Source organism: Euprymna scolopes, chromosome 14 (assembly GCF_053919585.1).
Source record: "Euprymna scolopes isolate OS-2025 chromosome 14, ASM5391958v1, whole genome shotgun sequence".
Lineage (NCBI taxonomy): Eukaryota > Metazoa > Mollusca > Cephalopoda > Sepiida > Sepiolidae > Euprymna > Euprymna scolopes.
The window spans coordinates 160,251,503-160,268,153 of record NC_136495.1 but is presented as its reverse complement, the minus strand read 5'-3'; the positions used below and the strand labels follow the sequence as shown (position 1 = coordinate 160,268,153).

The window sequence follows — 16,651 nt, the reverse complement described above, 5'->3', positions numbered from 1 at the left end:
AAAAGAGCCACAAGAATATAATTTCTCTCAAGTGTGATTTCGCATATGATTCAATAGAATGTTTTAATCCAGTATGCATTTAAATGTGGTTCAATAAATACGGTTTATGTGAAAACCGCTTTCAGGATTGCCAGCAACCACTGTAAAAGAGTAATGAAGAATGCAAGAGAGTCGTATGCTCAGTCCGTCAAGTCCAAAGTAGGTGAGCAACGGCTTGGTTCCCACCAGTTTTGGTAAATAGCAAAGAGTATCGTGAACAGAAGCATGTGCTCTATCCCAACTATCATCAATGGACCTGAGGTAATTTCGTCAGCATCAGACAAAGCCAAACTATTTGCCAAGAACTTTGCAGGTAATTCTACCCTATACAATCAAAGCTGCCAACCCCCTGTATTTCCTCCACTATATGACATACAAATATCTGTGTGATGTTGCCAAGCTAATCAAAAACCTCGATTTCAGTAAAGCAAATGGCTATGATGGCATTCCCATTATAGTGCTCAAAAGGCGTCAACCAGAACTAGCTCCCATACTTACAAAGCTGTTTAAGCGTTGTCTTTAGGAGAATTGCTTCTCAACACACTGGAAAATCTCATCGGTATGCTCTGTATTTAAGAATTCAGGTGATCGCTCATCTCTCTCTCAGTACAGACCGATAAGTCTTCTGTGCATCATGAGTAAGTTCATTGAATCAGTGTGAAACAGACAAGTAGTAAACCACCTCAGCAAAAATAACCTTCTTAGTGACATACAATATGGTTTCCATTCTGCTAGATCAATAGCTGATGTGCTAAAGGTTATATCTCACAGGATTAGCGAAATTCTTGATGGAAGCTTCTTTTCTAGAGCAGTTGCTCTTGACATATCAAAGGCCTTTGATAGGGTATGGCATAAAGGTCTACTTCACAAGATCTCCAGCTATGGTATAGCTGGAAATGTCTTTTCAATCATTGAATCATTTCTCTCTGATAAGTTTATAAGAGTAGTGGTTAATGGGTAGAAATCAGCTCATAGTATTAATGCTGGAGTCCCTCAAGGGTCCATTCTGGGTCTAACTCTCTTCCTGATCTACATTAATGATCTTCCAAATTACATCCTTAGATCATTCATAGATATTTTTGCTGATGACACTACCATCTATAGCAACACATCAAAGGCCGTAAACAACCAAGTTCTCTCTCCTCTGATCTTGAGCATGTGGTACAATGGGGAAAGGAGTGGCTGGTTACTTTTAATGCATCTAAAACCAAGCTTCTATCTTTATATCAACGTTCTGATCCCCATCTGGAATCAATTGAACAATGGCTTTCGTCTTAGGGAGGCTCCATCTTTTGAGAAACTTCTGGGCTTGACCTTTACTCCTGATCTAAAATGGAATATGTACATTCAATCCTTTGCTAAGGTCGCTGGAAAAACAATGGGATCCTTCTATCGATCCGGTAGATATCTACCTGCTAATGCAATACTCTATCTACCTATATAAAAGCCAGATACGTCCAAGGATGGAGTAGCCTAGTGGAGGATGCCCTTTTCTCTTCCCTGCAACCTCTTTCTCACAGAAGAAACGTTGCAAGCCTGTCTCTGTTTTATCGTTATTTTCATGGCAAGTGCTCGTCTGAGCTCCAATCTACAGCCCCCTTGCGAAACATTCATGAGAAACACTGGCTTGGCTGAAAACACTATCAATAATTTCCCCACTTCTTTATCTGTGCCTAAATCTAAATGTAGAACGAAGCTTCTTTCTTAGAACTGCACACCTGTGGATTTCTCTCCAGTTTACCTGCTTTCCAACTGACTACAATATAGCCTTCTTCAAGTCTAATGTGAACAAGTTCTGGATGAGCCATTCCCTATAAGTAATCTTTCACCAAATTTACACTTCTAGCGATTACTATGATATGGTCCTTTTGACTACTATACACTCTTTAACCCTTATCAAGGCCCAAAGGCCACTCAAGGATAAATGGGGGGGATTCCTTTGTAAAAAAATAAAAAGCAATCACTATATAGATTGCAAGAATATGCTTTCTCCTCAATGTGTTCACATATAATGCAACAGACTTATTGTCAGGGCAAGGGTATTTCCTAAGTTTAAAGAAAAGCCACACATTTCACAAAATATTGCTTCAGTTTCTATTGTATTCACAAGTAAAAAAGAAGAGGCCCATATTCACAAAAAATTGTTTCTCTCAATGTTTATATGTGACGTAAGTGCTGTTCTTTATATAATAAGCCACATACTTCCTAAGAATATGGTTTCATTTACTATTGAATTTAAATGTAAAAGAAGAGCCAAATACATAGAAAAATATTGTTTCTTTCAATGTTGTATTTGCATGTAAAAATCTTCTATCTGTATGTGTGATATCAGCATTGTTTTCCATACAAAAAAGAACCACATACTTCACAAAAAATGTTTCTTTCAATGTTGTAATTGCATGTGTAACATCAGTTCTTCATACAAAATAAACGTATAATTCACCAAAAACAGTTTCATTTAATGTTGTAGTTGCATGTGTGACATCAGCGTTATTCATCATGTAAGAGAGCCACATATTTCACAATAATATGATTTCATTTAATGTTGAATTTAAATATAAATAAGAGCCAAATACATCACAAAAAGTATTGTTTCTCAATATTGTATTTGCATGTAAAAAGAGTCAAATACTTTACAAAAATATCATTTAATTTAATGTTGTATTTGCACCTGAAAAAAAGGTAAATACTTTACAAAAAGTATTATCTCATTTAATAAAAACATGCACATTTGTCCAACATTAAAGTTGTTCTCCATGCAAAAAGCTAAATACTTCACAAGAATTTGGTTTCTTTTACTGAAATAATTCACAAAAAATATCATTTCTCTTAATTTTGTATTCCTGTATGACATCAGCATTGTTCTCAATACAAAGAAGAGCCACATACTTCACAAAAATATTGTTTCTTTCAATGTTCCAATTGCATGTGTGACTTCAGCATTATTTTCCACGCAAGAGCCACATACTTCACAAAAATATTTTCTTTCAATGTTGTAATCGCATGTGTGACACCAGTGTTGTTCTCCACATAAAAGAAGAGCCGCATACTTCACAAGAAAATGGTTTCTCCCCAGTATGAGTACGCATATGACTCAACAGACCCGATTTTAGGGCAAAAGTCGAATCACACTCTTTACAAGAGAATGGTTTCTCTCCACTGTGCGTCTTCATGTGCCTCACCATAGTTGATCGCTGTCGAAACAATGAACCACATATATCACATGAATGCGGTTTCAATCCACTGTGTATCAATGCATGCTTCAGTAGACATGATTTCTGTGCAAACAAAGAACCACATACATCACATGAATATGGTTTTAATCCAGTGTGTGTTTGAACATGCTTCAGCAAATATGGTTTCTGTGAAAAAGAAGCGCTACACAGATCACAAGAATATGGCTTTTCACCAGTATGACGTCGCATGTGCTTTGACAAATATGATTTTTTGGCACAAGAAAAGCCACAAACTTCACAAGTATGTGTCTTCTTGTTAGTGTGTATTTTCCGGTGGTTCAATTGAGTGGATTTACGTGCAAAACAGATACCACAAATTTCACAAGAATATGGCGTTTCTCCCGAATGGGTCCTCATATGTTCTAACAAATAGTATTTTGTTTTAAATGAAAAGCAGCAAACACCGCAAGTGTACGGTTTATATTGTTTTCTTTTGTCTTTTGATAAGGTGGCATCAGAATGGGCTTCATCTCCACCATCAAATTGCAAGTTCTCTTTCAATGTTGAAACATGAGACATTTTAGCACAATGTTTCAGTATATTTTGCTAAATTGAAAATTCTGATGACATTTCCACATTTAAAGTCACAAAAGTATTAAATATTCATTCGATAAATGATTTTTTCTTGCTGGAAAATCTGCAAATATATAAACATATTAAAAAATTTAGAAATCTTTCATATTAATGTAAATAAATAGTCAATTAATTCTAACTAAATGGCAATAATAGAAGTTTGTTTACACGTAGAAATGTACATAATAAAAATATGTATTCATGTCATAAGCTTAAATCTAACTAAACAACTAAAGTTATCATAGCCAAATTCAATAAATTTAAAAATTTGTTTTGCATAAAATTAACTAAATACATACATCCAACATTTGATTATTATCAATATTATCAAAGAAAATAAATAAACTATTTACAAATAATAAATTAATAAACTATTATAGAATATATTTTTATGTTAATTATAACAATATGACCACACTATATTAATACGTTGATATGACGTTGATGGCTCTTCCTTAGAATCAAAAGATAGCGTAACTAAAACAAAACAAAATTGCAATTTCTCTTCTAATTCTTCAGATTTTGTAATCATACCCATATTCCTTTCATTTTTTTTTTTTAAGTTGATGAGTTCCTATTCTTATGATGAGTAGAGCCAGAATAAATTAAAAATTCGACATAATAATTGCATGAATGATTCTGCACTGTGAAACAACTACTGTCAAGAATTGAACATTTTAACAGGCTGAAATAAATAAACGGTAAGATGGACAACATCTTGAAATTTGGAATATAGACTTTTGTCATTCATTTATATTTTGTCATTTATTCATATACACATATATATGTGTGCGTAGGTGTGTATATATATGTGTGTACATAATTTTTATGCATGGTCTTTTCAAACAAAAATTTTATGACGTTAGACAGATACAGATCCACTAATTTTTTCTAATATGTCCATTCAATATCCGTTGAAAAAACGAAAAATGATGAAAATAAAAAATAGAGAGGTGGGGCAAGATGCTTTAGGTCCACCAAATTGCATTTCGACATTATGAACGTTGCATTAGAAATTAGCACACATACACATATTTAGATTATGACTTTTTAGATTTTTATAATCAAAGACTAGTGACATTTGATAATATTCTACCCAAAAAAGAAAAGCAGCTGAAAATAAAAAAATAGAGAGGGAGCAAGATTTTTCAAGTCCACCTATAATTTTACATATAGACTACACTTACGGAAATAAGAATCATTCAAATAGTATATGTATGAAATTCACAGGCATTCCCCAGTCACATGTATTGTCCACAACTCTGCATCAAAAATAGCCAAATTTGCTCATTTTGGCTTTAAAAAGGCCAAGCTGCTTAAAAAATGACAAATAGAATCGTGAATTACTGTGAATTTCTTGTCTGGTTTTTCAAAAATTGTATTCAGCTGTTTTCAAAGCATAACGTATATACTAAGAAAGGAACAAGCAGAATATTATATATATAAATAAATATCAGCATTTTATTTTATACAAAGTTATTTTTAATAAAACGTAATGCAATGAAAAGGAAGAATACAACAATTTATTCTATGTAATTGCTGTTTATATCGACAATATATTTTGTAATAAAAGAAAAAGCAAAATAAATCCAGTTTATGTTAATATTGTATGTTAACCTATTGTATGTACATAAAAAACAAGAAAATAAAATTATAAATGAGTAACATCAAACATTAATTTATTATGAACTCTTCAAAAAATAATGTGGCAAAAATAAAACATAAAACAGTTTTCTGAATTCAAATAGCCAGTTTTTGTATATATCTCTTGGTAGCCAGATGTCTACTTCTATACTGTTCTTAAGTATCTGGACTGATCAAAAGCAGTAATCACACTGGTACTTCTTCCCTTTATATATATGCAAACCAAACCAGTTTTAAATGCAGGCATATATGCTATTCCTTGCCAAAATTGCCATCATAGGTACGTTGATGAAACCCAGAATAAATTAGTAAAAAGCTCAATGAACATAAAAGATGTAAGAAATAGCAATTCTCCAAGTGCATTATTCTCTCATTCATTGTAGCATAATCGTACCTTTGACTTTAAACAAGCAAAAATACTTAAATTTATTTCAAATAAACTGTGCCAGAGACTTCTTTAATCAGTGATTATCGAAAATTCAAGCACAATTAAATAATGTGAATGTTTCTATAATATAGCACCATTAATAAGTAAACTTTTATTAAAAAGAACATAATTTAATTGTAGACACAGGATAACCCTCTCACGCCATGGAAACACCTCCTATAATAATTAATACATATAATCTCAAGCAATAAATTACATAACAAAAACACACTTATTTCAGTTCAGTTACACAGTTATATTTAAATGGACATATTTTTCCAGAAAGTATACATTAACTGTGTTCATATCTTTTAAAAATATATTACCGACTATCTGACGTTATTAAAAATCTCCCTCTCTTTAACTACATATGCCACCCACTTGTAGAATTTCCAATGTCTTTTTCTGTTTCTGAAATGGAACAGCGTCATACTTTTTATAAGAAAATTTTCAAATATTTGTACTGGTGTTTTTGTTTTCTTAATCTCATTCATCCAAAGGAAGTCTTGAAATAAAGACAAAATGTCGATGGGCATATGACTCGGTTTGTTTCTTTTTATTTCCTTATTTTGTCGGAATACTGTTCCCATTATTCTCTCTCTCTCTCTCTCTCACACACACACACACACACACGTTAGGTTGAATAGAAAGTTCTTGAGGAAATTTTAATTTGGATTTCAAATGATGCATTTTACAAATAAGTTTTCGTTATAATACCTATATTTTATATATCATTTTTAAGGGAATTCTTTCGCTCTTACAATTGCTTTAAAACAATTATGTCTTCTTTTCTGAACGTTGAACACAAGATGGAAAAAGCAAATAAGCACAAGTTTCTTATTTCAATACAAGCTAGGTCGAAACGATGCTGAAACAGCTTGCAATATCAACAGTCCGTTTGGCTCAGGAAACATTACTGAACACACAGCACAATGGTGATTTAAGAAATTTAGTTGCAGTGACAAGAGTCTTGAACATGATGTTGACGAAGCTCCACAACATTTCTGAAGCCACAGTTGTATCAAAACAAGGCCATACCGACTCTAGAAGTGTAAGCCATGTTTAGTTTCAGAACAGTTTCTAATGGTTCATTGTTCTAAACAAGTCTTGAGAGGTGACTGGTTTGCAGTAGACAGAACAGTTTCCGATGGTTCGTTGTTACACACAAGTCCCGAGAGGTGACTGGTTTGCAGTAGACAGTTCCACAGAGTAAAATATTCTTACCATGGTAGTTGATGGTCTGCAACCCGTCTCATCCATTACAGATTTTTCAATGTAGGCACAAATAATATGGTGTAAAAGTTGAATACAGGATGGAAAAAGCAAGTAAGCACAATTTTCTTATTTCAATCCAAGCTAGGTCGAGACAATGCTAAAAGAGCTTGTGATATCATCAATATTGTACAACGAATGCCCACAGCCGACTCGGGAATGCTTATCATGCTGTGATAATGGTAGAAATCACCCTAAATTCTCACCCTAAAACTGAAGGCCCACTACTCAAAACAACAAGGTATTACAAAAAGGCTGACTGGGAAGCTATCAGGGAACTCATCAGAGATGCTCCATGGTGAAATATTTTTTCTCTTCCAGCAAAACAATGTGCAAATGAGACCACTGAATGGTTCAAAACTGCAATTGAAGCACATGTTCCCACACAGAAATTCTATAGCAAACACCACTCTCCCCATTATCTATCCAGGAGTCAATGAATATTGCCCAGTCACCATCACTTGAGTTTGGTTCTATGGTAGGTCTGTCGAGTCTCCTTGTAAGTTGCTTGATGGACTGTCCTCCATCTCTTTGCAGGGCGATGTTCTCTTGCTCAAGGATCTGTTGAAGTAATCTCTGCTGTGTTTGCCCATATTCCAACGTTGTTTGTAGCTGGTTTCCTATATTGGTGACACCATGTAAAGTGTCAGCAAGATACCGTATATTTGAAAACACACTTGTTGACGTGAACGTCTTGTAAATGTGTTGTGTATGTAGCCTGCTCTTGCCTCTCATGCAAGTGGGCGAGTCTACTTCTATGGGGGTGTTACACCACGACCATTCCGGTCTTGTAACTGGGCGTCTTGGGTTCGATTCTACCTCTACAATGACTTGCTCTATAAGTCGTTCCTCTGTTTCCTAGATATCTCAGAATTTATATCTGGCTAGAGAGTCATTGAATTTTCTGATTCCCTTTGTTTATATTGATGCAGAGAAAAACGAGCAATGTAGAAATTTAATTGTGGTTGAAATCTTTTAACTTTTTGCCAAATGATTTTGGGTTACTTCTATCGGCTTCATTTTCAAATGCCCAGGTGTTTTACCTTTTAAGGCCTTCTCCCAACAGTAACATTGTTTTTCTAACGGAATATGTTTGACTGAGAAAAAACGATTACAATGCTGCTTAAAAAATCTGAATGCTTCAGTTAGGTCTGCAGATGTTCATAGCCATTGGTGTAATATTTAGTTCCAGATAATAATACAATCACAACTTTTTCTTTGTAATTATTATCATTTATTTAAACATGAAAGAACAAATGTACATGTCTATTTGTTTTCTGTAGGAAACTATCTGTATGCGATTTTATTTATTTATTATTATTGTATATTTATAATAAATATTTATTGTCTCCACCGTGTCCATTATTTTTTATCTTCTTTTTTTAATTTTTAATCAATTTTCACCCCAAACAAGGCACAGTGCCACTTTGAAGTAAGGGGCTACTATCGCTGACATAATGTGCAGGGGCATTATAAAAGGAGATGAGTAGCAAGATGTTTGTTTACATTACACTTGAACGTCTGCATAGACAAGAGTTTTACATTTCAAAGATATGTATAAGGAATACAATGTTTACTCATGGTTTTTAATATGGTGTCATGTGTATGTCTGGTATGACGCATGCTGTTTTATTTTGTGTTTTGAAATGTCGCCAATATATCTTGAACACATCCCATTTGTTTAGTTTTAGTTTAGAAGAGTCAAAACAAAAGAAACCACCGTTACCACAGAAGGAAAGAAAAAAAAGACGCTTTATATTGTCCAGGAGTTGTGATATGTTCCATTTTAATTTTCGGTAACTCGCCCCAACAGAAGGGATTGTATATCTTAAACTCTGCTGGTTAGAGAGTCTCTAAGAGGAGACAATAGTTACAAACTATCAACATTGCTTAATGTCGGGGATCTAACAGGATCCAGTATGTCAACATAAAATTATGGCATATACAATTATACCCTGTATATATGTAACATATAATTAACACATAATTATATAATATCTATGATGTATAATTAACACAAACGTCATATAGATGCTATGCTACAATGTCAGATTCCCTACAAGTAAATGTCTTTTCCATATTTAATGGCACATTTTTGTAGAATCATAAACAAAAAACTATGCACTAGTGTTTTGACTGTTGTGAAAGTAGTTCATCTGACTGTCAATATTTGTTGTTTTAATGAAATATATATGCATTCTTAATCTATAGAGTAACATACTGTACTACAAATCATCGTATTATACATGGCTACACCAACTACAATAACTGTAACCTCTTAATGGTCAAATTATATGTGGTCTACATAACCTACCAGAAATCCAAACCCTACAATTCATGACAACGTAAATAGAGTTTGAAATGGATTGTTGGTCATTCTATACCAAGAAAGAAAAACAGTCTAATATTCTTTCAACCATAGTCGTACCACCAGTCATCTAATTTTCTCCTTTAACAATGACAAACACATTAAATCGGTCATGGTCTTGTGCCTCTCACTGCTCTTTATCTTCTAGTAGAACATCTACAGCTGCTGCTATTGGGATAATCGAGGATATTAGTGAGGCAGTGAAGATAAGTTTAAACTTTTTTCACAAAATGCTCACATAAAAAGATAAGCCAGAAATCACATTTCAGCTCTTCTGCAAACATAAGTCAACGCAATAAACATGGAAAATTACCACCTAGCACCTGTTACCATTCTGGAGACTTTCATTGATTTACAGATTGTTTTTTTTTTAACCTGTCTGTAAAAGTTGGGCAGACGAGTTCATATTAAAGACCGAATAAGAAAATAAAGCTCTGGTAAACTTCAGAAGAAACGAGCAGGATGGAACAAGTATGTTAAAGTACATACAAGTATAACTATTTAATAAAAATGTAAAATTACAATTAGATTCCAAGTCTGATTTACACATAATCAATACGCATTTATGGAAAACCTTGAATAAACAAAAAATATGAAATATACAAATACAGCTAAATAGAAACTAAAGTCAAAAAGAAGTACTAACAATGAATAATGTTTGTGTTAAGAAATGCCAACAATTTTTATTGGCACAAACTGGTGCATAAATCATTTTTCTTCAGATTTAGCCGTCAATACTTTTTGCTAGCAAATTGATAACATGAAGGAACATAAAGATGAAAAAAATATTCTGCAAAGTCTGTTGAAAATAAATATGCAAAACAACCAAAATGAAATTGTAAGAGCAAATCAAGAATGACGATTCAAAGAATAAAGCATATAATTTAAAACGACATCAAAAAGAAGATAAAAATAGGGGTAGTCTATATATACCCCAAAATTAGCCAAAAATGGTCGGAAATCACCCCTAATAAAAATTTAAAAAGTGAGCAGAAAATAATAGCGCTACAAATAGGGAACTATTTAAATAAGCCATTTTGAAACACAAAACAAATAAGACTGAAGTTTTAAGGAACATAAAACCCTAGATTAACCCGAGTACAAGTAGGATCAGCAAACACAAATCTTGTTTAGAGCTTACATCTTCACACTTTATACATGTGATAAAGCCGTTTATACAACTGCAAAATTCTTATTATTAAGAATACAGCAACGCTTACTAATGGCACATACAATAAAATCACTACAAACAGGAAAGCATAAAAATAAGTTATTTTGAAACGCAAACAAATAAAAGACTGAAGTTTTAAGTAACATAGAAAAACACACATTAACCAGAGCCACAAGCAGGATAGCAAAACACAAAGCTGTTTAGACCATACCAGCTTCTAACATTTCAGTTTCCTTATGTAGATGTAGAAATACTAAATTAAGTGAACTTGCACACTGTTTATTTTTATAGAAGTTGTCGGAATTTTATTTTTTTTAAGGACCTCGCCATTAACAGTGCAAAGGGAAGGGGGGGTCAGCATTTTTGCCAACTTGTAAAATTCACTTAACCCTTACCTCCTCCTCATCTTGACCTCTCCTAGCAGTCATTGGAGCCTGCAGCTGGTAGATGTCTGCGTACATCTCTCTCTCTGTTAATGCCTTTCCTTTTTTCTTGGTAGCCATCAGCATTGCTCAATGCTGATTGGTTGGGCTGTGAAGTGAATTCCAGAAATCTTTCTTCTGCCATTTTCAAATTAATTCCAAAGAAGACATCAGACAGTGAAGTCCTGTTTTTTGGAATTCCGTCGGGCTCAGCGAGCAACGTAAAATTCTCAACCGTTCTTAAGGGTGGAAGGCCTTTATAGAGAGGTTGAAATTGGTGTTTCAAAAAAACACCATTTCTTGAAGACGTTAACCCCTTTCAGAGAAAGGAGACCAACATAAGAGTGACAAGAGCCTGTCACTAATTATTACAAGCTGTGGACAGGAGACTCGTAATCAGTGATTTATTTCTTTGTCCACAGATGATTTCTTCAAACGGATGAAGAAATAGCAAGACCACACTTTTAAGAGAAAAGGAGAATTATTTCGGAAGAAAAAGAAACCTATCAGAGAAAGGAAAAATTATTTCTGGGGTATCTGAAGAAAAGATAACCCCTTTTTCAGAGAATTTTCTTTTAAATCTTTTGAAGGTTTTGTTTGTTTTAAAAAAAAAAGCGACAGAGAAAAATAAAAAGAACTTTGAAAGAACTTTGCAACCTGCATGTTTTTCTTTTCAGAAAAAAAAAGAGAAAAGAACTTTTTGTTGAAAGACTGAATTTGGAGACTTGAAAAAAAGAATATTTTCTATTTTTATGTGCATTTATTTCAGCCTTTCTGTCAAGTAAGATTTGTTTTTTGTATTTGTATTGTTATTTTTTTTATTTCATTTACAAGTTTTCAAAACCTGAACTTAGGACCCGTAACTATTTTCTTTAAATAAATTCGGATCATTTTAAACTCATTTCGGGTCTGTTATTTCATTTGCTCATTCTTCTTTACTTTGCTTGTTTATTTTTCTTTTTTTTTTTTTTCTTTAATTTGGTACCTTAAAAAGCAGATTTTGGTGACAACCCGTCAGTTTGCTTATATTACTTCCTGTATTATGCGTATACAAACGGCATAATACATTTATATATTAAGACATTTTGCTTATATTTTTCCTGTCTTATGCGTTTACAAACTGCATAAGACATTTCTATTAAATTTCCATAATTTTGCTTATATTTTTCCTGTCTTATGCGTTTACAAACTGCATAAGACATTTCTATTAAATTTCCCTATAATTTGCTTTTATTATTTCCTGTGTTGTGCGTTTACAAACGGCATAATACATTTACATATAATTCTAAGTTTTGTGTATCTAAAAACTACACAGGATATTTAGCCTTTTGTTAGAATTCTTTCCTCATTGTTTGATCCAGTTACTGGTTGCTTTATTTTCATTTTTGTATGTTTCATTTGTATGTTTTATTTTTGTGAGCTAACCTTCACCATTTCCATTTGCACTGCCTAGCACTACATCATATTTTCCCCCCGCACTTTTTTTTAATGGCATTCTTCTCTTTGCTTCATTAAGACGCCATCTTGAATTTATCGTTTCCAAAAACCAAATTCTTAAGATTTATTTTCATTCAAAGTTTCCTTTACCTTTACCTTTGCCTTTCAGTTGAAAATCTAACCATTTTTGTTTTAGAATTTTTCCCCTACAAATTTGTTATTAACTTTAAATAGATATTTAAATGTTATGCTAAAATTTGCGTTTTCTTTTTTTATTTGTTACGCTAGTGGAGCATGTGTAACATTCATTGATATTATTACAGATTGAAGATTAAATTAAGTTTATTTTCTAACTAATCTTTATGTTAGAATATTATTTTAATGACTGAATTTGGCATATTTTGTGTTCGTTAAATATATGAGAAATTTCTGTATTTTAGTGAACTGGTATATTAGCTTTGTAGTACTTGTGTTTTGCGAGATTTTAAGTTTCTCGAAGGACACTTTCTCCCAGACAAGTTTAAATTCTCAGTAAATTTATTCTTAGACCATGAATTAATATTCCCCAAATTTCATTTTTATCAAATAATTTACCTATTTAAGGGATTATTTTTATTTTATATCATTTTATTATAAATAAATGGAATATTGAGTGATTTATCAATATTTTGTACTTATTGCGTCCGTTGGGAGCGCATAAGCTATTTATTTATTGTTCTTTATATTCTGGAAAAGCCCAGATATACAGACAAATTATATTACCTTTTTTTTTACCTTGTAAGTTGAACGAGAATTAAAACATTAAAAACTGTTGTTTAAGTCTAAATTGTGAGTTTCTTTGGAGATAAATTTTATCCCAGTAATTTTGTTTTAAAATTTTATCTTTACTTTAGTAGTAGTAGTTAGTGCCTTATAACTTGAATGTAAGTTAGAGGGTCAATAGGTTTACTATAAGATACTTTACCGGCACATTTACATTTAGAATTAACAAGGAATTTATTTATAACTTGTTAATTCACATTTGTTCTTCTGTTCTATTTATTGAAGGAAAATTTATTAATAGTTTTTTTTTTTGGTAAGAAAAATAAATTTTACACTTTTTTGGTTAGAACTTAAAACTATATTTCGGCCCTCCACGTGGCATAGTCATGCCCCTGGACTTGAGGTTAGTTTATTTTTCCCAACAAACGAAATTAAAGTTGGGTATTTAATTATTTTAGTTTTACCTAATATTGGTTCTGTCCGTAGTTTAAAAAATAATAGATTTATGCTGCATTTTTTTTTATGTAAAGAAATATTCCTTCCGTCCTCAGTCGGAGAAGGATTAATTTTTTTATAGTTTTATGAGTAGAAAAATTCTGCTTGTAGTCAGAGAAAGATAAATTCTCATGTAGCTTTTTGGTTTTAGATAATTTATTAGATAAAATACATTTGTCCTCAGACTTGAAGGATGAATTTTTTTTCTGTGATATAGTTCATTTGTCCAATCCAGAGTGTTTCTTTAGGAACTGGATTCTCTCCCACATCAATACGGCCTAGTGTCTCGTGGGTGGACAAGTAAATAATTTCTACTTTGTTGATTTAAGAAATTTTGTCAAGCGCAAACATTAGTTTTAATACTTAAGTAGTTTACTGTGTAGCCTGGTTAGTTATCAGTTTTGGCAAGCATTGTTCTGTGATGTTCTTTGCTATTGGTTCGTTTAATTCCTTTTTGTTGAAATTTTAAGAAGCTTCATCATGTCAGGTGCGTCATCATTCAGCAATCTTGTAACTTTGAGACAGCTTGCTATTGACAACATTGTCCTAGTGCTGACTGCATTGAAGTCTGAAACTAAGGCTTCTAAACCTATGTTCCATGACATAAAACTAACAATTAATGAATGGTTTACTTCTGTTTCAGTTCTATCCGACCAGATTTATAGTTGCTTCTCTGCTAAGAATGCAGATCCTTGTTTTATGAAAGAGGACTCTGCTAATATAAGAGTTTTTGTAGCAGATGTTTTGAGATGCCTAGCCTTTTTAACCAGTGGTAAGCCTGGCAATTGCTAGGACATCCTAGTAGCCTTTAAGACCTCTCAGGTTATGCCTGTGAAGGTTACTGTTCCTGAGCCAGTAGATCAGATTGTCGAGACCTATCAACTAAGTACTGGAAAGTTTGGCTTAGTGAAAGTGCCGATTAGGGTTAAGTTTGATTTTACTAAATGGCAGCTTGCTGTCAATATTGTTAATAAATAATTGCATTTGTTAGGCTTCTATAGGGATTCCAGACTTGTCCCTGATTTGTTGAATGTAGACAACTGGAATTTATTAGGATTTATAGGGAAATTTAGGTGTGAGGTGGATAGAGGCATTGTGCTTATTGATAATGGAAGGCAGTTTTCGAAGCAGTCCACTGATAGTAAGGGAGACTGTTTGAATTTGGGCAGTAGCCTAGATGGCAAGGCCCTGGTATCTGCATGCCTTGATGCGCATATTATTCCGAAAAAGAACTGGAGTTTAGCTTGTCGCAACTCCTCTTCAGAACAAGTACTAGAAGACACTAGTACTTTTAAAGTACTTACTGTAAGTGCTGCATTCGGTGCAAGCATGCACCTTTGGTGCGAATATCACTCCAAAAGTTTCAGGACTTCTGGTCCTTTATAACCTTGTCTCCATGTTGGGGTCAAGGGGAGATTATTCAACCGAGAGTTTGGCAATCATAAGCTTGACTGGATATTTACTGTCGAGTGTTACCTGGCTGTAAAATCTGGAGTATTTGTTAGCTACATGATTTGTAGTGCAGCCCCTCAGAAGATCTATGAGGGTGCTTATTTTGTTCTGCAGAAGCCTTCTATAGAATTTTGTCCATATGAGGATGAAGTTTCTCTTTTCAGGATGACCTTTCCTGTTTTATTTAAAGCTATTTCATGTCTCATGGAATATTTGAGGATATGCCTCTATGTTGCTTCTTGCAACATTATTCAAATTTTTATAGCTCAATTAGACCAACGGACCACCGGCGGGACTAACTGTGACTCTCTTAAGGTGAGGCTTTGCCTCTTAAGCCACACAGACACCACGACCACCTATCCTAGCCTAGCCTATCCTAGATTGTGTTTGACGATGACGAACGAGCTAGACGAGCGAGCTAAAATAAAAAGAAACATGCCAAAACACACCGACTGGCAGACCAACGGGCCACCGGCGGGACTAACTGTGACTCTCTTAAGCAAGTTTGACGGGTAGGGGACCTTGTCGGCATCGAGCGGGCATAACCAGATGCCTACCGACACTGGGCAGTTTAGCGGGCTCCCGGCAACGCCTAGCGTCACCACACGGTGTTACTGGATTCTTCCCCTGGAGCAAAATTAATGTTTTTAGGAAGATTTGGCAAGAGTGAGGTGAAGTTCCCGATGCTAGAATTTGAAGCTTTGGAGTTCACCCGGGAGATTTCAGAAGAACCTCTAAGCACCAAGGACTTAGGTGCTTGTAAGAGACTTGTCAATCCTAGTTTGTTGAGCTTGATGTGTGAAGTTCGACAGACATTTACTGCTACATTTTCCCTGAGCAGTTCATGTAGGAAATACACTTTGAATTTATGCACTTGGAAAGCCTGGGGTAGTCTCCTTAATCGAAAGGAAAACTGCTTTTATCGCGCTCCTGTTTATGGAGTACATATGACTGGCTTGTTATGGCTCTGTGAAATAGCGCCAGCATGCCTGTCATGGTTCTAAAATTTGAAGCACAGAATTCAAGCCATTTTCATATAAATTTTCATCTCCCTAAAAACGATTAGATAATTATTTTCTAAATTTTAAGTGTTTTTTTATTAAATTTTGACCATCCTTAGTTAAAATTATTAAAGAAAAAATTAAGCCCCCTTTAAATTTAACTTGATCTAGGTTTTAGAAGCTTTTCTGTTGCAAGGAATGTTTTTTTCTTGTCGGGAGAGTCTCGGAATTTTATTTTTTTAAGGACCTCGCCATTAACAGTGCAAAGGGAAGGGGGGGGTCAGCATTTTCGCCAACTTGTAAAATTCACTTAACCCCTACCTCCTCCTCATCTTGACCTCTCCTAGCAGTC

General features: G+C 33.7%; 1 long non-coding RNA gene across 1 annotated transcript in view; it reads right to left on the bottom strand.

Annotated features, from left to right (window-relative positions):
• The window catches only part of LOC145293321 (uncharacterized), a 47,344-nt gene that overhangs the window by 206 nt on the left and 30,487 nt on the right, over positions 1–16,651 (bottom strand). The window contains exon 2 of the long non-coding RNA XR_013869715.1: positions 1–3,912. This exon is cut by the window's left edge and continues 206 nt beyond it. This is a non-coding gene — a long non-coding RNA (uncharacterized LOC145293321). The remainder of the gene's footprint in view (positions 3,913–16,651) is intronic.